General features: G+C 38.3%; 1 protein-coding gene across 5 annotated transcripts in view; it reads right to left on the bottom strand.

Moving 5' to 3' along the window:
- Nucleotides 1-23456, bottom strand: part of NCK2 (NCK adaptor protein 2) — a 170051-nt gene that overhangs the window by 84352 nt on the left and 62243 nt on the right. For 4 of the 5 annotated variants that reach the window (XM_030569669.1, XM_030569684.1, XM_030569676.1 and 1 more), the window contains one exon: nucleotides 14610-14683. The exons of the other annotated variant lie outside the window; for it this stretch is intronic. The gene's annotated coding sequence lies outside the window, so the exon portion shown is untranslated. The remainder of the gene's footprint in view (nucleotides 1-14609; nucleotides 14684-23456) is intronic. 5 annotated transcript variants of the gene reach the window in all.

Genomic DNA, 23456 nt, shown 5'->3' on the forward strand with positions numbered 1-23456 from the left:
GCTTAGTGTCATCCGCGAACTTGCTGAGAGTGGGTTCATATTTCAATTGAATTACAAAGTGCAAATAGTTGTTATTCTACAGAAACAACTTGGTATTACTGACACTAGATAACCCATTTTAGGACCTGTTTATGCTAGGAAAATAATTTGTAGTTAAAAAGTTGTCGTGGGCAATTCACACCAAATAGCCCATGAGATTGAAATGAGCTTGGAAATAGTTTGATTACTAGCATAATCAAGGAGAAAAAGTTTAAGAAGATCTGTCTGAGAAAGTAAATGGAGATTACTTACTGTAACTGAAGGTTCTTCGAGATCTCTCGTCCCTATCTGTATTCCACACATGGTACACGTGTGCCATGTACCAGAGTCCAAAAATTCTTCAAAGCAGTGTGCACAAAAGTCAGTGCGGGTCAAAGCCTCTCCAGTTCCTTTTCTTACAGCAAGCCAATTGGATGCGAAGCAAAGAGGAAGGAGGGCAGGTAGTGGAACGTAGATTGGGACCATCCACCTCGAAGACTCTCCAGTTATAATAAGTAACCTCCATTTCTTCTTCAAGTGATGGTCTCTGTATGTATTTAGGGTGACCACATGTCATGATTTTATAGAGACAGTCCCGTTTTTTGGTCTTTTTCTTATATAGGCTCCTATTTCCCCCCACTCCATCCCAATTTTTCACACTTGCTGTCTGGTCACCCTATATGTATTCCACAAGTGTGCGACTGGCAAGCAGTTTTCAGATGAGAGGAGGGTGTGAGGGAGGTGACAGCAGAAATGCTTGTAGTATTTCCCTTCCTACAACTGCATTTGCAGTCACTGCTTGGACTAGAGCTTAGTGTGACGTGAACTTGAGAACAGAACTCCAAGTTGCTGCTCTGCAAACATCTTGCAGTGGAACGTCCAATAGATACGCCATGGAGACAGCTGTGCTTGCAAGCACTGAGCTGTAACACCATCAGGAGGGGGAATTTTTGCTATTTTGTAGCATTTTAAGATGCATCCTGAAACCCACTTAGAAATCCTGCGGGAGGATATGGCTTGCTCACATGATCTTTCTTCTCTGGCAATAAAGAGTGTCAGAAATTTTCTACGGGGGTTGATTTTTTGAAGGTAGAACACCAGCCTGAAGCGTTCTGTCTTTGGAAGAAGCAGAGAGTTTTGGGGAAAATACAGGTAAGCATATTGTCTGATTGATGTTGAACTCAAATACTTTTGGGAAGAAATTTGAGATGTAACTTGATATAAAAACTATTTTGAAATGTTTTATATTACAGTTTAAATATCGAGTGAAGGAGGACATGATTCCGACTCAGGACATGCAGGGGTAAGAAAGAACTGGAGAGGCATTGACCACACTACCCTCTACCTCCCTCAGTCGGGAACACAAGGGGAGCTAATACGCATACATGGTCAACAGACGCTGCTTTGAAGAACTTCTGGACTCCAGCACATGGAATAAACATAGGGACCATTACTTGAACAACAATACAGTAAAAAAGTAACTGCAACTGGTAAAAACCTATGCCTAAAGATGACCTGAATGATTTTAAAAAGGGGGAAGATGATGTTATGGAGACTGGAGAACTACTGAAATGATATCACAAGAGTATAGAACAAACACTGAGCAATAGGTGGGAAAGAATTTTTAAAGTCATATGGTTTTATAAACACCTAATCAATCACTTAAATTAGATAACATTTCAGAAAAAAATGTCTTTGTTAAAAGATTCTACCATCCTTCAGGCCTTTGTACTTAAAATAAGAAGGAAAAAGAGGCACAATCACAACTTTTAAAAGCATCTTTTTAAGTCATCTTTAAGATTTAGAGGAACTACATGGCAATTAAAGAGTTAAGTTGCAGTGAAGAAAACCTCTCACAAGAGGACCAAGCCCTTGTCCCTACTTGGGAATAGCCCCAGTAGAACAATCAGTAGCCAGCAATCAATGTCACTATGTAGATGCTTCTCCCTAATTATAAATAAGGACAAGCCTTTGTTTTTGCCTGCCAAGTTTCCACTCCTCTCGTTTACTTCATTCTTCTGAACAGGCAGCATATCGAAATTTATAAAAATAAAATAAAGTAGACAGAATGAAGGGGGAGTGCAGGGAGCATCCACTACACAAGACAAAGCTGGAGGGTTTAGTATTAGACCTACCAGCCTTCATATAACCCTTTAATGAAAAGGCTAAAGAATAAAGTGGAAGGGAATGTGACAATAGAGGAAAAATTATATACATTAAGTCATGCACAAGGAAACAAAAATTAGAAGGAAAATTTAAAGTGTTTATCTGTATGTTATACTGATGTGACATGCTGTGTGGAAGATAAATCCCAATAGACTTATTGCCGATCATAGACTGATGCCACCTATAGTGATTCTGTCAGTTCAAATGGAGAGCCATGTTTCTGTTCATCTTTAAATAAAAAGGTAAAATAATGAGAAACTACTGCCTAGGCTGGCAATATTGAAGACAATATATGGTAAATTTTATGAAATGTTAAAGAACCCTTCCCTGCCTGGTTAAGATTTCACTAAATCTTTAGCGATCTCAACATGTGAAATAGTTAAAATGATCTGGTCCTAATTTGTTCTTCCTCATGTTTCACTTCACCAAAGCAAACATCACTGGTCTCTGAATTAAACTTAATTAGAAGCATTAGCACATTCACTGATTTTAGAAACAAAGAATACAGTTCTCAAATATATGAATTTAACCTTGATCTCACATGAAAGGACACAGCTCAGAACCACCATACCCTGCTACATTTTACTGCTAATCCCTTGGAACACTATTATCCACTTTTGCAAGGAATTTCACTTTATACTGTCTATAAAATGCTGAAAATAAAACTGAACTAACCTTCTGTTCCCCAATAAAAAAAATCATATACTATATTCACTTTTTGTGTTCTAAGTAGAAAAGATGCAGGTATTTTAGAGTTTGATCAGAAGGATAAAGTGAGCATCTCTGAAAAGAAAAGAAAGATATTCTGCCCTCATTTTGTTCAAAGAAACCGACCGGATTACTGGGATGAAGTAATCTTTATCAATCTTGCTGTGTTAGGTATATAAATATTCCATAAAAATTACTGAATTCCAGAACTCTACAGCAGCATTACAAACAACTAGTGGAAATTTGCTTTCACACAAATTATACATTTTTTGGTTCACTATTCATTGTTTTAAATTGAAAATGTATGTCTAGATTTGTTACATTTTTCAACTACTGTTACTTCAAATATTCAGAATATTTCTGTTCCTTTAGAATTTGTAGTAAATCACTAAAAGCTGAATTCTATACCCTTTTTACGAAGGGGGGTGGGGCGGGCACAAATTCCACCCAGTTTGTTCATTAGGTTTCAAGGCCAAACTTCACCTCTGACTTATACCTCATTTATACCTGAACTTCACATAGCTGCTTGGAAAATCTCTGAGACTGGGACACCCCATAGAGAGGCATCAGAGGTTAGCTGAGGTCTGGTGGAATTAATGCTAATCCAGGTAGGTGGATCTAAGTGGGCCACCATGTGACTAATCTTAATGCAGTCCGAGACATATTTAGGCAGACTGAGAGAATAGATTACCCTTTCATTCTGCTGGCAAACACTAGGAACAGTTTGGAACTGTCTGGAACTACCAGAAAGTCCTAAGTGCTCTAAGGAAATCAGGTAGTCAAGGATGGCAGCAAGAAGAGCTTCCTTGATTTTCCACAGACCAGAGAACTTCTTCCATTTAGCAGCACAGGTGAAGCTAGTGTAATTCTTCCTGTTGCAAGCTAAAATGTTTTGAACTACCAACAAGCAGCCAGCCAGCATCCAGGCATGAGACAGAGGGAAGTAAGATCCAGATACAGGAACTGTATCTCCTATTGTGTGATCATGCTGGGAATATTGGGAGCCTGATCGGAGGCCATATTGACAAGTTCATGAGGTCGGAGTACCAGAACTGCCCTGTCTATTGATATGGTACATCACCATGGTGTTGTCAGTGAGTATTGTTACTGTGGTGGACTTGCAGCACCAGCAGCCACAGGTGATAAGGAGGAACTGAAGGGTGGTTATGGCTGTCCTACCCTTTATGTCCTTGGGACATAGGGTGTAGGTACAGCCCCAACAGATGCTTCTGTTCAGAAAGATTCCAGTCTCACACATACGGGCAGGGGTGCTGAAACAATCTGAATAGTGGGGATGCTGAGAGCCATTGAACCAACTGTAAACCCTGCATACGATGGAAACCGCTTCAAACCAAGGGTGTGGCAGCACCCTTAGTTCCAGTACATATGCATATGGGGACATGAACACCAGATGTGGAATGCACAGGGGCAATTGCTCCAAGAACCAGTCCTTTTTATTTTACTCTAAACATACTATTGTCTTTAGTCACTTTCATTTAAATTAAATTATATATTAAGCACAGTACATCTTCTTAGCTGGATAGTTTCATATTGCATAAAATTTGTATTACCCACAGGAGATTAAATTAGAAGCTACTCCAGGAATTTAACAAAAAATAATTATTTCTTTTTTATTGATATCTTTAAGACAGTCGATTCTGAACTATTGAATCTATCATAAATAAAATGACACAAGTAAATATTTAAAATGACCTAATTCATCACCTTGCAGAGTGTATAGTAATTGTATTTATTTTGCTATAAGATATGTAGTGGACAAAAATATATTTTAACTCCCTAACCAGCAAGAAGGGAGATTTTCATGAATTATAGTTAGGCATAATATTTGCAGCATACATTTGATGGTGTTGGATCATTTCAATCCAAGAATTAACTGATTTAAACAAGCTTGATGTTATCATACAGACATAATACACATACAACTAACCTGCTCAGTTTTATACACCACTTTTATATATATAACAAAATAAAAATGTGTAGCACTGAACAGAGAAAATACTTTGATATTTTAGATAGATTGTTATAGCAAGTAGCCAAACTACTTCAAACAAAATAAATCTACATGCACAAAGCAAATAGAATGGTCTGACATTAAAAAGGCAATATTTACAGTTACCATATCAGAGCACCTGAGATACTACAGTACTGTACTTTCCTATACTTAGAATAAGAAATTGCTGCAGTATGTCTGCTATTGTGCAGAGGCAACTTGGCTTAATGGTGACCAAGACAACAAAAGGATTTTGAACACTCACTGGGAAAGTGGAATGGGGGTGGGGAGACTACTAACAGTGCATAGTATATGAAATTATACTAATGGCAGTTAGGTGAAGCCTTATACTTAAAGCGTTAAAGTACAATGGGGAAATAACTATTCTGTAGTAATTCATTACTAGTATACTAGCGAAGCTGACAAAAGTCAAGTGATATCACTACAACTAATTGTTAATTAAAACACTCACTCAGAGGTGTCCTACTCAAACAACACCTTGTAAGTATTTTCTAAATATATTTAGTCTGATGAGCACTGAATTAATGTACACTCTATTACAGCCAATACTTACCATTTTTATTTGCCAGTCAAATCAATTTATCCTGCCTATTTTTGAGGTTTGGCAATTTGAAGAGAAGTGATCACACCACAATCTGCACTAATTAGTATCCTTGTTAATAGGTTCTACAGGGAGCCCAAGGACCAAATGACTATGGAATCCAAATTACTTTCTCATCCAAGAGATGCTCCCTGATGGAGATGGTCAAAGTACATTGGCAGGGCAGTGTGAAAAAGTTGGGGCTGTCAGTTCCATACTTATGCAGATAATCAATATAAGTGTAGACACTATCTGTGCCGATGGGAGGGTTCTCCCGCAGGTATAGTAATCCACCTCCTAGAGAGGCAAGTAGCTAGGTAGACAGAAGAATTATTTCATTGACCTAGTGCTGTCTACTTGGGGATTTAGGTCAGATTAACCATGTAACTATGCGGTGTGGATTTTTCATTCCCCTGACCAACATAGTATAACTAACCTAATTTTCTAGTGTAGACCAGGCCCAAGACTTTAGTATCTAGGACTGTCATTTCAGCACTTTTCATGTAAATTCTCACACTCACAAATTAAAAATACAGAGAGCAAAGATAACAGACTATGACACTGTTCCTAGGCCTGTCCCACAGGATGACTAATCTGTTAGAGGATAAAAAATCCTTAGGGTTTTTCCAGGTAGAATTTTATAGTTCCACTAACATTCAGGATATGCCAGAGGCCTGAAAGGGAAGAAAAAACTAGACAGACCCCCATCTTCTGATTAAGGTAGAACAGAAGCTATTACACAGTCCTGCTAGTGGAGAACACAAGGAAAACGTGTGCATGCATGTGCACAAACGAGAGAGAGAAAAATGGTGTGAAAAAGACAGCTATAGGCTCAGTAACCACATGTTATATTATGGCTTCAAGGCAAAGGTATTTTAACGACACTTAACTCACAGATAGCTAATGTTTCGGTTTAGGTTCTATGTAGAAATACTATGCTTTAACTGCAGACTTAAAGATGTGTGCTGCCCAAAAGAAGTGGAAAGAAAAATTTGCAAATCAACCAGATGTCTTGAATCTCTCTCCTGGATAGGACTAAGTGTGTAGTCTTAAGCTCAGCGGTTAAAATGACGATGCCTTTGTCAACACATTATTGTGGTTGCATTCTTGATTTTCTAAGGGAACAGGAAATGGTCTTGCACACCACTGAAAGGAAACCCTTTTTTACATATTCTGCAACAAATAGTGTTACCTTTCAATCATCTGGATAGTAGAACAGTCCTGAAACTGAGATGTAGAACCATATTTTGGGAAAGAATTTGGTACACAAAGCATTTTAGCTAGCTCTACAAACAGGACCCATATGAGCCAGAAATGGATGAGATTTATTATCAGAGAATATGTCTATCTAGATATTGCAAACAAACTTATAAGGCAGAACGTCCAAAGAATATATGCGATGATGATTATGATTCCACAGGTCACCAGAAGGTCATTGGTTGCACTACTGAGGCTGTCTGACTTTTAAGGAAGACAAGAACTGGTTTAAGAAGTGCATCATTTTGTGGAAACCATGATCCCCAAACACTATGGGAAGGTCGTTCAGACTTTTGATTTCCTGCAATATAATTGGCCATTGGAACCAGATTTTTTTCCCTACATAATATTCTACTTATCTCCATCCTTGCATGCCAACATAAATAAAAATTACTACACAGTCTTTCCTACCTGACATTAACTTTTGTTTTTAAAAGATTCTTAAAAATTCAGAATGCTTTCCTCATGGCCCTTGGTTCTAGCATACTGGCATTTATTTTTTTTTTCCTCTTAGTAGTACCATCTCTTGGATATTTTCCTACATTCCAAATGAGCTCCTCAGCCAAGTAGGCGAGCATTTGTGGATATTATGCACCAATTTAGTTAAAACAGAGATCTTCTTTAACTCTCCACTAAACACCACTAACACAGAGAGACTTTCATGAGGTGATATGAAAAGACATCTAGATAATTTGCCCTAGCAACCTAAAAAATTCCCTTTTCCTCCACAACCATGATCTTCCATGACATTCCATTGGAAAAATAAAATTGTTGACCAAATAGTGGAAGGTTTATGCATGTAGAAGACAGAACTTTTGCTGGAGCAGGATCTGAAATATCAAATTTTCTTCCATAGGAAGTATTAACCAAAAACTAATTGAGGTTAAAAATTGAGTCAGTTTTCATTTGCATTATGTTTCTGTAATGGAAAGACACTTATACCTTATATAACCTTTGGAGGTCTCAACCAGATCATGTGACCTTAAAACGGTGAGAAGTCAACTCCTCCCTACAAGCATCTCCCTACATGTACCTGGATCAATACTGACCTTAACCAGTACAGGATAGTCTTTCACAGGAAACTCTCCATAGCATACTTTTCTGAATGTTGATCCTTACAATTTGGCAGTGACATGTAGCTGTAATCTTAATCTAGCTATTTGGCATTGGCTGCTGCTTACTTCAACTCCCTTCCACCTAGAAATTATTATATTTTCTCTCTTAGTCACTGAAGAGATGGCACATTCACTGTTGCACACATACAAGAAGTGTGAATACACTTAAGATTTTAATTACCATCTGTTCGGAGGGAAGAAAATTGTTCAGCTACTATGGGGTCTAGCATCAATATTAGAATCCTGATAACAAAATGTGAATAATAAATCAAAGGTCAATTGACATTTTCTCAATCCTTCCAACTATGAAGAATCCATGTTCCTACTGATAGCATTCCCGGCAGTGAATCAGTACAAATGGCAACCTCATTGTTCAAATCTGACCTAAATTGAGAATCATGTAAAATAGCTACCCTCTGCCAGCTGTGTTGAGGCCTCAATACTGCTCCTAATAGAACCTTTGAGGTTCTATTTTGAGTCTCCTGGCTTTGGACAGTGTATGTATGTATACACACACACACACACACACACACGCTACATCTACATTTCGTACCACTGCTGGCTTAAATGAAATGAGTGAGATGATGATAGCTTCACTTCTCCTCCCCCCACCCCTACACACACACACACTATATAGTCTAATTATGCAAGGTTACTAAAAAAAATGTAGAATGCACATTCAAAGCACAAATGAAAATGTGCATGTTTATTTTTAATTGCATTTTCACTTTAAACCCCAGAGACCCAGGGTGGCTAACACTTTCAACTTAGAAGCCAATTAATTCTCCCAAAATCCCCAATCACAAAGTTCTGAGCCCAAATCTTACAACCTGAAGTCTTCAGCTTGTGTAATCAGTCACCCACCCTTTGGATAAAGCAGGGGTCGGCAACCTGTGGCACATGGCTTGCCAGGGTAAGCACCCTGGCAGGCCGGGCCAGTTTGTTTACCTGCCGTGTCGGCAGGTTCGCTGGAACATGGCTCCTACTGGCACTCCTTCTCCCACTGACACTCCTTCTCTGATGTTACCTAACTGTGTCAAATATCTAGTAGTGATGTAGCATTTAAAGATATCCAACACATTATAAGCCAAATCACTTGTCCCATGATACAAGTGTATCTACAATCAACTCACAAAACCTGTCACAGTTACATGCTTTAAATGAGATTACCTTAATTCTGGGTTGTTTCTACTTAGCGTATCACCTTATAAAAATTGGAACAAAATCTCCATCAATTTGGTATATTAGGTTGTTAATAATAAGTCCAGATCATGAGTTTAGGGCCAGCTCCCACTTCTGCAACTGGCTCTCTGTGTGACCTTGGTCAAATCAGTTAAGATTTGATTTTTTTAAGGTGCTAAACACACTGACCCCCATTCAGGAAAGCATTTTAAGCACATCCTTAATTTTTAAGCACATGAATAAAGTTAAGTATATGCTTAAATCTTTGCTGGATTGGCCAGAGTACTCAGCATTTTATAGGCATAAACCCTTAATTTCTTTGTGTTTCAGAACTAGGAAATCTGATGAATCAAATTAAGAGGTATAGAGTTCAAAAAGGCAACTTTGGCTAGTAAGCTACACACAGGGTGTCTATATTCACCAAGAAAAAATTGCAACTCCCCTTTTACCTTTACCTTTTTTTAAATGAACTGAATTCTCAACAATTAATTTCAATTGTATGGCGGTTTTGTGATGATGATGTGGAATCTGATAATTAGAAACTGGATTGAAATCACAACAGTATATCACAGAAACCACTTCAGAGCCATAAGAGGGTACTATCTGTCACAACAAATCAGGGGTGCATTTGATGCTGATATTTAAGAGTGAAAAGACTCCATATCAAATTATAACTATAAATTCTAGACTTGGTTCTGACAATGACAGAAAATGTTATAGTTCTACAAATGTAATGAGGATTGGCCAAATGTGCAAACATTGAATGTACAAACAAGTGCTCTTGAATGATCCATTTCTGATACTACTTAAAAACAAACATGGGTTTGATGTCCAAATAAGGACTTCTCTGATTATTACATTCACACAAAAAAAATCTGTTTAAACTGGCTAACTGTTTTAATCAAGAAAAAGAATTAAATAATTTATGTAATGTAAAACACAGTCAACTCTTTTCTCAAGTGTATTTATAGTTTGTTACTCTTTTCTCAAGTGTATTTATAGTTTGTTAATAAATTTTCATTGCCTAAAACAATTATTTAAAAATACTGTCACTGCGAGATGTTTAGTGCAGTATTCTTAATTTCAATCAATAAAAGAAACTAAATTTCAATAAATCTTTTTCATATAAACCTAGAGTTGCATTTAAGGGATTAGATTTACACCAGGTACATCTGTGCTGTTTGACATAACTGACTGAGGTTATGTCTACATTTAAACTGCTAGACTGGCAAAGCTGTGGTGCTTCAAATCTACCTCCATGAGAGGCAGTGGCAGAATTTTTCTGGCAGCCTAGCACTGCCTACGGGGGGTGGGAGGGGAGGTGGTTGGTTGGCTTGCTTGCTTAGCTATGTTGCTCAGACGTGTGGATATTTCACACCCCTGAACAACATAGCTGGGTAAACTTAACTTTTTAGTGTAGACCTGACCTGAATCTTGTACCTATTTGGTTTGTACTCTTTATCCTCTTAGCAATTTATATTATACCAAAATGTGTATAGCATCAAGCTAGAAGAGTGCGTAATATTTTCTTTAAAAGTTTTAACTGAATATAAATCCTGAAGCAGTCTCAACCACCTTGATGCCAAAACATAGTACATTCCAGGAAGCGTTCCAGCATCCATTGCCATCAGCTAGCTTTATTAAATGTTCTTATTTATGGTTCTTCTCCTTTAATGAACTACAGAGTTGACGTTTAAGATATTATAATAAGTGCCCGATCCACAAGGTGTTGAGTAATCCATACTTAGAGATACTTCAGCACTTAAATGACTTCTCCTACACAAGCCCTGGAGAAATACTTATTGGGGATGTCTGATCACAACCCAATGTGACATCATTTTGATAAGCCTGTTGAGTATTTTGAGGCTGTGACAATTTTAGTTTGTACCTGTTTACACCTAATCTTGTCCAATTTAAGCTACACTTGTCCAAATCTACACTAGAGCGTTTACAGCGGAGCAGCTGTACCAACGCAGCCATGCCACTGTAAGGATCTCTTGTGTAGCTGCTCTATGCTGACAGGAGAGAGTTCTCCCACTGACATAATTAAAGCACCCGCAATGAGTTGTAGTAGCTATATCAGTGGAAGAAGCTCTCTCTCACCGACGTACCGCTATGCACACGACTACTTATGCCGGTGAAAATTACGTCACTCAGAGGTGTGTTTTTTCAAACTCCTGTGCAACTCAAGTTTTGCCAACCTAAGTACTAGTGTAGACATGGCCTTAAACGCTCTCTTCTCCACTCATGTATATCATTAAATGAGCTAATTAACATATAGGGTTATGAAGAAAGATGCTCTTTAAAAAAAAATAAAGCTACCTATAAAATATACCTCCATATATCCATTTTCTCCAAGTGCCTATAACCAAATGAATTCTTGCCAGTACACCTATGAATATTATCCAAACTACTTTAGCAAATATCTTGTATTGTAAAACTGTGTAAAATGTAACCCTTTTTTTTTATTCAAAGGAATTAGTAACAAGTCTCCCCAGTTTAAAACTGCAGTGTAATAGTCTTGGCAATACTACATTCTAAGACAGACTATATTTACACCCTCATGCTGGGATAACAATTTTTTGCAAATCAATCTCTCAAAAATCGTAGATTAGAATTTAGTGATGTTCTCATCACAAGATGTTCTTTAATGTGGCATTTAAGAATTTCTCTGAGTAAGACAGAAATAATTCTACAAGTGAAAAACGAAGCCTATTCTACTTCTGGACTTCAAAATGATATTGCCACATACACTCGATCACAAGCCTGTTCGTTTATAAGCCGACCCTCCCAAGATAGATAACTAAAACTGGAAAATTTTTATAACCCGTTCATAAGCTGACCCTATAATTCAGAGGTCAGCAAACTTTGGCTCCTATGCCATCAAGATAAGCCGCTGGTGGGCCGAGATGGTTTGTTTACCTCGAGCATCTGCAGGCACAGAGGTAAACCTAAGTAAACAAAGTGGCCCGGCACACCAACTGCTTACCCTGATGGGCCAGGATAGCAACTAGTGGGGAATTTTTTTTTTGGGGGGGGGGGAGGGTGTGGGGGGGAGAAGTTGGGAGTCAGCAGAGTAAACCCTGTGGCCACCCCTCATATGACCCCACCCCTGGCCCGGGACCCCCACACTCTCCCTATCCCATCCCTTCCCACCTTATCTGGGGAGGGCCAGGGGAGGATGTCTCTGACCTGGCTGAAGCTGTGCTGGCAGGCTGGGCAGCACGGCCAGAGCCTGCTCTGACAGCTCAGACCGGGCAGCACGGCCACAGCATGTTCCAGCAGGCTGGGCTGGGCATCATGTCTGCAACAAGCTCTGGAGGCATGACCACAGACTGCTCTGAGGGGCGAGGCTGAGCGGCACAGCTGCAGCCTGCCAGCCCAGAGCTGCAGCTGCTTCGGAGGCTGGGGGGAGAGCAGCGTGGCCAGAAGTGCAGAGACTCTGGCCCCATCTCTTCCCTTCTGGCTGTGCTGCCTCTCCATGCTCCCTCTGTTGAGGGGTGAAGGGTTGCATCCCACCTCTCCCTCTCTATACCCGTTCATAAGCCAACCCCCTTCTCTGAGTGTTTCCCTTTTTTACTAAAAAATCTGGCTTATGAACGAGTATATACGGTAATTTAATTTCTTAGGCAAACAAGTATCTGTATACAATAAAATTTACTGAAAACCATTACACATTAAACTTTGTGTTCTTCAATGTAACAGACTATTTTGACCATGTATATGTTATAACTTACACTAAGTGTCCTAGTTTTAAATGCATTAAATATGAAAGAAGATATTCTCAGAACACGTGCAGTCACTATATTACGTATGAAAAGCATAAAAACCACATATGGCTACAAAAAATAAACCATGCGTATCACAAAATAATTTTTTTGCCTATGGGAACCTAAGTTTGAATTAAGTACATATTTTGGACTTGATTCAGAAAAGCACTTAAGCATGTCCTTAACTTTAACTGTGTAAATTATCCCATAAATGGCAACTGCACTAGTCACAGGTTAAGATTAAACATGAGTCAGTGCCTTGTGTACAAAAAGCTTCTAATGCTGTCTTCTACCAAACTAGTTTACGTACTTCTATCTCTACTATAAGAAGAAAGTCTAGAGATATGCCAAAAAAAATTTAAAAAAGTGTACGTATGTGTGCACATACACATACCCCTTCTTAATTTCACAAGGATTGTTTTGTGTTTGTTCTTATTTTAAGTGGTTCACCTAACATTGACGCACAAGGTCTACCAGGAAATGACAAAACTCTGAGCTAAGTGGTGTGTGAATCCTTGACTATTATGTAACAGTATACTACTACAAATAGTGGCATTTCATCTTTCATATGAAAAACAGCAAGTATTGTTAAAAAAGGTTTGGTAAAGTCAGTGGTATTTTTTTGTTTTCACTTTTGTTATTATGCATCTTTGCCAATTCACATACAGTGAAATGTCCCCAAATTTATGCTAAAAACGCATTACAAATTACTATGCTTAAGTTAACCACTACAAACAAGAAAACATAAAAAAATAAAAATTATGCATTACTAAGTACACTTGTGTATTTATTTAACAAGTGATGTTTAGTTTCTATCATTATACAGGTTCTTAACAGAGCTCAAAACAAATTAAAAGCACATTCAGTACTTCCATATTACCTTCCAGCTAAATATTTCAAATATTTTATACATTTTCAAGAACTCAGTCTCACACATTCCTCTTCATTTTATAGATTAAGAAACTAAGGAGCAGAGAGATTAGATTATTTCTTCTCAACAATTTAAGAAATATATGGCAGAGTCATGAACAGAAGAACACAGATCTCATGACTCCCAGCTCTATACAGCAGCCACAAGACTATTCAGTGTTCTGTCATATTTTTTTTTGTAAACCGAGGTCTTAGTAAGATGAAGCCTCTTCACACAGCATTCTGGTAATAAATTTCTGCTAAATCATGGTGACAGAGTACAGTTGCCATGTGCAAATGGTGTGGTGTGTGGATTACGAAAATAGAAATTAACAAGATTCCTCTGTACAATGAATCTTGTATAAAACACAATTTAATCAGGAACGTCATGTCTTTGGAAACTGCCCCAAAAATATCCTTAAAATGTACTCAGTACAGTTCTGCTCCTCCTTTATAAGAAGGCCATGTACATTAAGCAAGTGATAGAATTTTATTTGTCTTTAAACGTATACAATAGCATTTATATTACGGAGCTAGTTTTTAGGAAACCATGAGGAATCAGTGCTGAGCCTGTTAATAAAACAAAGCTAAAAAACTATGGCTGAGCACTGTAAAAAAGAACCCTGAAGCAAGATAACTGAAAATATAGGATAAGAGCCAAATACAGCTCTCAGCAATATCTAATTCTTAAATCTGACCCTCTTCACTTATGAAAGAGAGAGTTAAAATTTACTTGGCTCAAATTAGTGGAGGAAAAAGCTTTTAACAATTTATAAGCACTGAAGTACATTAAACAAAGAGAGTACCAATTAATTCATCCAATTAGCTTCCTATCCTCTTAAATTATGAGAATGAGGCCAGAGTCAACTCACCTTTGGCACACTGTTAAAAGATCCAGACAGCAAAAGGCAGGATTCTCCAATAAAATTACGTTCACAAGAAGTCACTGAAACAGCAAAGATGCAGACATTTCAATTCTAGCAATACATTTACCTCAGGATTTTTATATATGCAATTTGGATTAAGCTGTATAAATTTTCATAAGGAAATTTGTACAGCAGGGAAAATATAGTGTGGCACAATTTATTTAAGTTAATTTATTTGTTAGACATAATTTGGAATGATCCAATACACCAAAATTTTTTTCATTTTCAACAAGAAGAGCTATATATAGAAGAATTGTGAAGAATTTTAGTCCATCCAAATAATAAAAACAGCATGCTGTGAGAGGCAATCTGTGCATAAACTGAAGTAAAAATACATTAACTTAAGATGACCAAATTTGTCATATCAACTAACTTCTGCCCTTTCCTTTTTACAATAGTATATTAATTTGCTACCATGTTTAAAAATGCCATATAATAAACAGTGTTAATTATACCTGAGTAAATATTTTTAGTCATAGAATAATATTTTAGAAGGGTCTATGAAGGGCATGAACAGTCATTGCCATTTTTAATTACATTTCAAACCCTGTAGCATGTCTGATAGTTCACATACTGCAAATTCATTAATTCATGATTGGTAGTACTGTGCTCCCAAAATACTAACACATACCCACGGAAATAGCTAGCCTAGTTTTAATCAAACAAAAAAAATTCCAATTCAAGCAAGGAACAAAAATGACAGTTGTGTTTGGTTTCTTTTATGGTGTAATTTTTAGCTAATGAAAATTACTTCTCTGGTGGACTGCCCTTGTTTGGTGGATGTATAGATCGCATCATGGAACGGGTCACCCAAATACCACAAGAAAACCTGCTTCAGTACAGAAGTAAAACCCCCTCTGACTGAACACACTTAGTTGTTACCTACTACTCCACACTGGAACTACAACCCAGACTCAAGGGGGACCCCATCCTGAAAGAAATAATTTCTGATTCATCTTTTCTGGCCTTCAAACAAGCCCCAAATTTGTCCAAGCTCATCATCAGATGCAAGTTCCCCACAGATCAGGCCACACCAACTCAAAGGGGCACCAGATCCTGCCAAACAACAGATGCAAAACCTGCAGACATTATCTCCATTCCTACAATGATCAACACCACTCATAACTAGGTCCTGCTTTGAGCAAGGGGTTACACTAGATGATATCCTGAGGTCCCTTCCAACCCTAATAATCTGATTCTATAACACTGCTTTCAAGACCTCTGGGTCCTACACATGCCTATCACACCATGTGGTGTACCTCATCCAGTGCACTACATGCCCTGATAACAACTATGTGGGTGAAGCCAGACAATCACCACGCTCTCTAATGCAATGACACAGGACAATGATAAAAGACAAAAACCCCATGCCACTTGTGGGTGAACACTTTTCACAAAGTGATTCCACTATATCTGACGTATCAGTGCTCATCCTCAAAGGAAACCTGCACAGCCCTTTCAAAAGACAAGCCTGAGAGCTTAAATTCATTACTTTGCTAGACACTGTTCCCACAGAATAGTTATCAGTGATTCACAGTCATGCTGGAAGGGCATAACAAATAGGGTCCTGCAGAGAACAGTTCTGGGTCTGCTTCTGTTCTATATCTTAATCAATGATTTAGATAATGGCATAGAGAGTACACTTATAAAGTTTGCAAATGACACCAAGCTGGGAGGGGTTGCAAGTGCTTTGGAGGATAAGATTAAAATTCAAAATGATCTGGACAAACTGGTGAAATAGTCTGCACTAAATAGGATGAAATTCAATAAGGACAAATGCAAAGTACTCCATTTAGGAAGGAACAATCAGTTGCACACATACAAAATGGGAAATGACTGCCTTGGAAGCAGTACTGCAGAAAACGATCTGGAGGGTCATAGTGGACCACAAGCTTAATACGATTCAACAATGTAACACTGTTGCAAAAAACCGCAACAAATATCATTCTGGGATGTATTAGCAGTTGTAAGCAAGATACAAGCAGTAATTCTTCTGCTCCACTCCATGCTGATTAGGCCTCAACTGGAGTACGAGGGAAGACTGAAAAAATGGGTTTGTATAGTCTGGAAAAGAGAAGACAGAGGGGACATGATAACAGTTTTCAAGTACATAAAAGGTTGTTACAAGGAGGAGGGAGAAAAATTGTTCTTCCACACCTCTGAGGATAGGACAAGAAGCAATGGGCTTAAATTGCAGCAAGGGAGGTTAGGTTGGACATTAAGAAAAGCTTTCTAACTGTCAGGGTGGTTACGCACTGGAATAAATTGTCTCCCGAGGTTGTGGAATCTCCATCATTGGTGATTTTTAAGAACAGGTTAGACAAACACCTGTCAGGAATGGTCTTAATGCCATGAGTGCAGGGGACTGGATTAGATGACCTCTCGAGGTCCCTTCCAGTCCTATGATTCTATGGTGTTAATAGAGACATCAGATTTATGGCGTATTACAACAATCTGTAACACACTAACTCCTCTTTTTGTCTTATGAGTACAGGCGTGCTAACAGGCCACTTCACCTTGAATGGTCCCTTGGAATATGTGCACACTATTTACGCGAAACTATCTCTTTGCTCTTGTATTTAGCTGTGATACTCTGAGTATCTTTCCCAGACCTGAGGAAGAGCTCTGTGTAGATCAAAAGCAAGTCTCTCTCACCAATAGAAGTTGGTCCAATATTGCCTCACCCATCTTGTCGCTCTGAGATTCAGTAGACAAAGGGGAAAAGCAGAGAATTTTTGTGCCCTATTTTAGATTTATTGTAATTCTCACTGGAAATTAGCGCTCTCTATTAGCAATTATAAGATTAAGAGCGATCTTGAAGGGAGAAAATAAGTGAAGCAATATCAATTAGTGCTGGGGTGGGGGCAGAAATACCACCCCCCCACACACTTCCTGATAAAAATTCTGTAACATCCTGTTAGGTTTGTACCAGAAGAATACTCTGGATAACATGGGGAAAAAAACGTTTATTTTTACTCAAAGTCTCCCTCTAATCCTAGCTCTTTTCCCCCAGTCCTCCACATACTTTACATCTAAGTAGCTATTAGATAATTAATGTGTCTCCACAAAATATTGTGCCTATTTGGTACCAACTTTGATTTCTTTTTTCTTTTGCCAGTTATTGTATCCCAGTTCACTGATAAATCTGTTAGCAGATATAATTGTGTGTGTGTGAAATTTTGCTTCAAAAACAGTATTATGATTATTGTATACCTCCCCAGGCCTTTTTTTGTTTGTTTCTCATGTTTGATGGCAAAAGTAGTAGTTTAGATCAGAGAGGGGACTAGTGTTGCCAATTTTGTTTGGACGTATTCTTAAAGATTAATCTTTAATTAAAGATTATCATGTGAAAAAACCTTCAATTCCTGGAGACTCCAGGCCAACCCTAGAGGGTAATTTTTTCCAAATATCTAAAAGGAAAATAATCCAGCATTTTTAACTGACAACCGCAGTTCCATTTTCTACTCCTCAATCAACCTTCAGAAAAATAAGTCAAAATAATAAGACCACTTGATAGTGTCAAATTTTCAAAGGAAAAACAATACAACACAAAAACCTCTTTGCTATTACTGATTTGATACTAAGGTCTGGTCTACACCACTGTAAGTCAACCTATGTTGACAGGAGATGCTCTCCCGCAACTTATCTTCCGCCTCTTGAGGAGGTGGAGTACAGACATTGACAAGAGAGTGCTCTGCCATCAACTTGGCTTGTATTCACCAGACCCACTATATCGACACCGCTGCATCCACTGCAGCAGTGCCAGTTCAGCCAGAAGTATAAACAAGCCCCTAACACTGACACAAAACACAACAGAGGGAGAGGCACACAAGCACAAGATGGAGGCTGGTCACCATCTTCTCTTGGCTCCATCCTGGTTTCATTTTTGTACCCTGTGAAAATCTTTAGCTGGCTGGACATGGAAAGCTATCCTGTTACATATTAAACTGAGAACCACCTCCTTCAAACAACCAATTTTTGCCCCCAACCAAAATCTTCACAGGTTAGGATGGGAAATGTGTGAGCTGCAAAACTACTGGCAATTCAAGGATGGGAATTTGGATCTCAAAAAAAGCTGAAAAAACATAGAACTTACTAATAAAATACTCATTACAAGAATATTTCAGTGACTAGAAAAACATCATTTTCCCCAGGACTACAGAATACAGAAACAAAGATTTGGACTGGAGAATACCTACGTCAATACAAGATTTAATAACACTTACAGAACTCTAAAATATTAATTGTAAATAGGCTAAAATAATATGATCAGACATGAGCAGCTGAACTTTAAAAACTCAGCATGACCTGGAAAACCTTTTCTTATGGATAAAATGAACTTCTGTTTTGAGAAAATGATACGGGATAAGCTATGCTCTCATCTGTGAAAAGGATCAAGTCCTAATATTTCAAGAAGTATTCAGGGCTAAGGAGAAAGTCTTAAAAATAGTGCAAAATTTCTGGAACTTTAAATATCAATTAATAGTTCATCCTTTGGCTTGGGATAAAAAAAGTATGACGATCCAAAGAGGATATTACTTATTGTTTCGTATATCTTGCATGGTTAAGATACGTTTTGCCAGCCAAACACTTATTGTCCACATAGACGTAAAGCGGAAGATGCTGACAATGGAAAGCAAAAAAACCTTTATATGGAACTGATTTAAAACTTTAATGTTTCCATTTTATTCTCCTATTCTGGATATAAGCCACATGCAAAATAATGCATTTTGGAAAAAATCTCAAATATCATACAAATGATGGGGTCTAAATTAGCTGTTATTGCTCAGGAAAGATCTTGGAGGCATTGTGGATAGCGCTCTTAAAACACCCACTCAATATGCAACAGCAGCAGTCAAAAAAGCTAGCCAAATGTTCGGAACCATTAGGAAAGGGACAGATAATTAAGACAAAAAATATCAATCATGTAAAACCATGGTATGCCCATACCTTAAATACTGCATGCAGTTCTGGTCACCTCATCAAAAAAAGTTATATTAGAAATGGAAAAGGTACAGAGACTCAGACTTTAAGGTCAGAAAGGACCATTATGATCATCTAGTCTGACCTCCTGCACAATGCAGGCCATACAATTTCACCCATCCACTTCTATAACAAACTCCTAACTTACGTCTGAGTTATTGAAGTCTTCAAATTGTGGTTTGAAGACCTCAAGCTGCAGAGAATCCTCCAGCAAGTGACCCATGCCCCACCCATACCCAGAGAAGGGTAACAAAAATAATTAAGGGTATGGGACAGATTCTGTAGACCTGAGACCTGATCAAACCCCACCATACTAAACCAGCCTTGGTTGAAACTCAGGGAGTTCACCATTAACATTGAAATGAAAAGCACCACCTCAGAAATGTCCCTAATGAGAGTTATAACCACCAAGGTTGTAAAGGCACTGGAAAATTAGGGAGAATATAGAAAGATAGATACTCAACAAATGATAAGATAAGCTCTGACCAGCATTTTATGCTGACCATCTGCACAAATAGAGGTGGTCACAACTAAGTTACAATTTGGGCATGAAAGAAAAAATGTAAGGAACTTGGGTCGGAAAGAGGACACACAGGTCCCAGTGCATAACTGGTTAAAATTTGTTATTTAGGAGTGTGGGATAATGAGATAGGTTTAGTCAATTTGAAGGAGGTAGCTAGTTTTACCTATACAATGTAAATAAAAAATAATGTTCTTTGGGGACCATTTCCAGACTGTATTTCAACATCAAGCTGCTGGAACTCTGACCCTTCTGCATCTTGACTGGCCATCGGGTTAAATTTGTCTGTATATTGGGAGTGGTGAGCATAACAGATTTGTTTGGTAACCGTATTCTGTGTGTGTTACTAATAAATAGATGTTTAGTGAACAGCTGTTTAAAGCTCTTTCACTGGGAAAAGACCCGCAGACCCCTGAGTCCCGAGGGAAAGGGCAGGTACTTAAATTGACCAGGTTTCTTTCTGAGACTCACAGGCAAGGATAGGTGCCTTATACCCTGAGCCCTTGGAAGGGAAAGGGTGGGGGTGCCCTAACTGACCAGGTCACACCTTGACCCCTTGGTAGAGTATAGGCAGGGTGCCCTAGATTTTTGCAGGTAACAATTCCTTATGAGGAGAGATTTAAAAGCCTGGGACTGTTTAGCTTAGAAGAGAGAGGTCTTAAAATCATAAATGGTGTGAATAAAGTGAATAGGGAAGTGTTATTTACTCTGTCACATAACACTAGGGGGCACCCAATAAAATCAATAGGTTTACAACAAATCAGAGGAAGTACTTCTTCATACAATGCACAGTCACCACGTGGAACTCATTGCCTGGGGATGTTGTGAAGACCAAAAGTATAACTGGGTTGAAAAAAGAATTAAATACATTCAGGAAGGATAGGTCCATCAATGGCTATTAGCCAAGATGGTCAGGGATCCAACCTCATGCTCTGGGTGTCTCTTGGCCTCTGACTGCCAGATGCTGGGACTGGACACCAGGGAACAGATCACTTGATAATTGTCCTGTTCTGTTCCTTTCCTTTAATGCATCGGGCATTGACCACTGTCAGATAACAGGATACGGGGCTAGATGGACCATTGGTCTGACCCAGTATGGTCACTCTTTTGTTCACATTACACATTTAATTTTCTAAACTGTTTCTCAGTTTCCTAAACAGTATTATTCAAAGGTGGTAAGGATTTTGTGAAATGTATTTCTATTGACTCATATGAGAGAGTAAACAGTTCCCTTGAAACACTGCAAAACTTACCTGCTTCTCAAAGGATGCTAATAGCAGAATCAAATGCATACCACTGGCATTATTCTAAAACAAGGATTAGGAAATGAGGAAAATCTAATACAGGAAGATATACAAGACAACATGTCAAGGTGCCTCACAAATTAAGTTAATGGGACTCAAATAAAATTGTTTTTATTTACTGTGAAGGCTTGAGGATACAAATAACAACAAGTAACTGCACAGAGCACCATAATAACTCTAGCTCAGGAACCAATCCATGCAACAAACCTCGATGCCAACTCTGCCCACATATCTACACCAGCGACACCATCACAGGACCTAACCAGATCAGCCACACCATCACTGGTTCATTCACCTGCACATCCGCCAATGTAATATACACCATCATATGCCAGCAATGCCCCTCTGCTATGTACATTGGCCAAACTGGACAGTCTCTACGGAAAAGGATAAATGGACACAAATCAGACATTAGGAATGGCAATATACAAAAACCTGTAGGGGAGCACTTCAACCTCCCTGGCCACACTATTGCAGGTGGCCATCGTGCAGCAAAAAAACTTCAGGACCAGACTTCAAAGAGAAACTGCTGAGCTTCAGTTCATCTGCAAATTTGACACCATCAGCTCAGGACTGAACAAAGACTGTGAATGGCTTGCCAACTACAGAATCAGTTTCTCCTCTCTTGGTTTTCACACCTCAACTGCTAGAACAGGGCCTCATCCTCCCTGATTGAACTGACCTCGTTATCTCTAGCTTGCTTGCTAGCATATATATACTGCCCCTGGAAATTTCCACCACATGCATCTGAAGAAGTGGATATTCACCCACAAAAGCTAATGCTCCAAAACATCTGTTAGTCTATAAGGTGCCACAGGATTCTTTGCTGCAACAACAAGTTGAGCAGCATACACAGAGAAGGGCATCAGATGGAAGCAAAGGTACAAACATGGAAGGAGGAGGAAGGGCAGATGTAATATATATTTTAAGACACAATCTCTCACTGTCTTGTTTCTCTTTCAAACTTAAGATATTCAGGACAAAGACTATTGTTTGCGTCTTTTACAGCATTGAGCACTCAGTTTGCAACATCTTAAAAGCCAGGATAAGGAGTCTGAACTTTATTTTGTGGAAACAGGATTTAATGAACCGTCTTGAGGCAAGGATCACAGTCAAAGAGGCAGGAATAGTTTTTGATATAGTATCAGCTAACAGTATCAGACAAAGCAACTATTGTATTCCAAGCATCAAGAAATAAATATTCAATAATAAACTTTAGCTAAATTTACGCTGTTCATAATGGTTTTCATAATGGAGGTACAGTTTAAGATTGAATTAGTGTTTTTGTAATTATACTTTACTAAGTACATTTAAAAAAAGATAGTGAGAAAGGAGATAGATTAACAGATCTAAAATCTGCCCCTTCTTTATCCCCACTACTAAAAATCTAGGTTCTCTCTTGTAAGGATTGTTTTAAATGACATCCTTTCAGGCCTTCACAATTCTTGATTCTCCCCTGTTCAACCTCTCTGACATGAACTAAAACAATCTTGTTATGGTGTATTAAGTATCAATAGCCTACCCATAAACCTATATTGTGTAGCCTAGGGAATTCAATTCAAAGGATAATTAGTTCAAGTGACTGTTAATTATTGTAAAATTCAATGCTTCACATATAACCAGTAGCTTTCTGGGGAGCAACTGTAAAGCAACACTTTACCATGCACTCTTCCTGCAAGGATGATCATGTGGGCAGTTTGCCAGTTCACTGCACCACTAAAGCCAATTATCTCTATTAAACATTCTCTTCTTTGCAACTGACTGAAATATACTACTAATCAACTACATTTCTAATCTAGGGCTATTATAAGCGTTCCGATAAAATTTCCCTGCTAGACAGGCATTTCAAATCAGGTTACTATTTTAGCATACAACTGAATATGAAAGCTATCCATACATTTGTGGCAAACATAATTGGTATCCATGAAGTAGTACCTACAGAAACACTTGTCAGTCAAAAAGTGACTAAAAGTCTGGAGCCCAAAA

The sequence above is a fragment of the Gopherus evgoodei genome, chromosome 1 (genome assembly GCF_007399415.2).
Source record: "Gopherus evgoodei ecotype Sinaloan lineage chromosome 1, rGopEvg1_v1.p, whole genome shotgun sequence".
NCBI lineage: Eukaryota > Metazoa > Chordata > Testudines > Testudinidae > Gopherus > Gopherus evgoodei.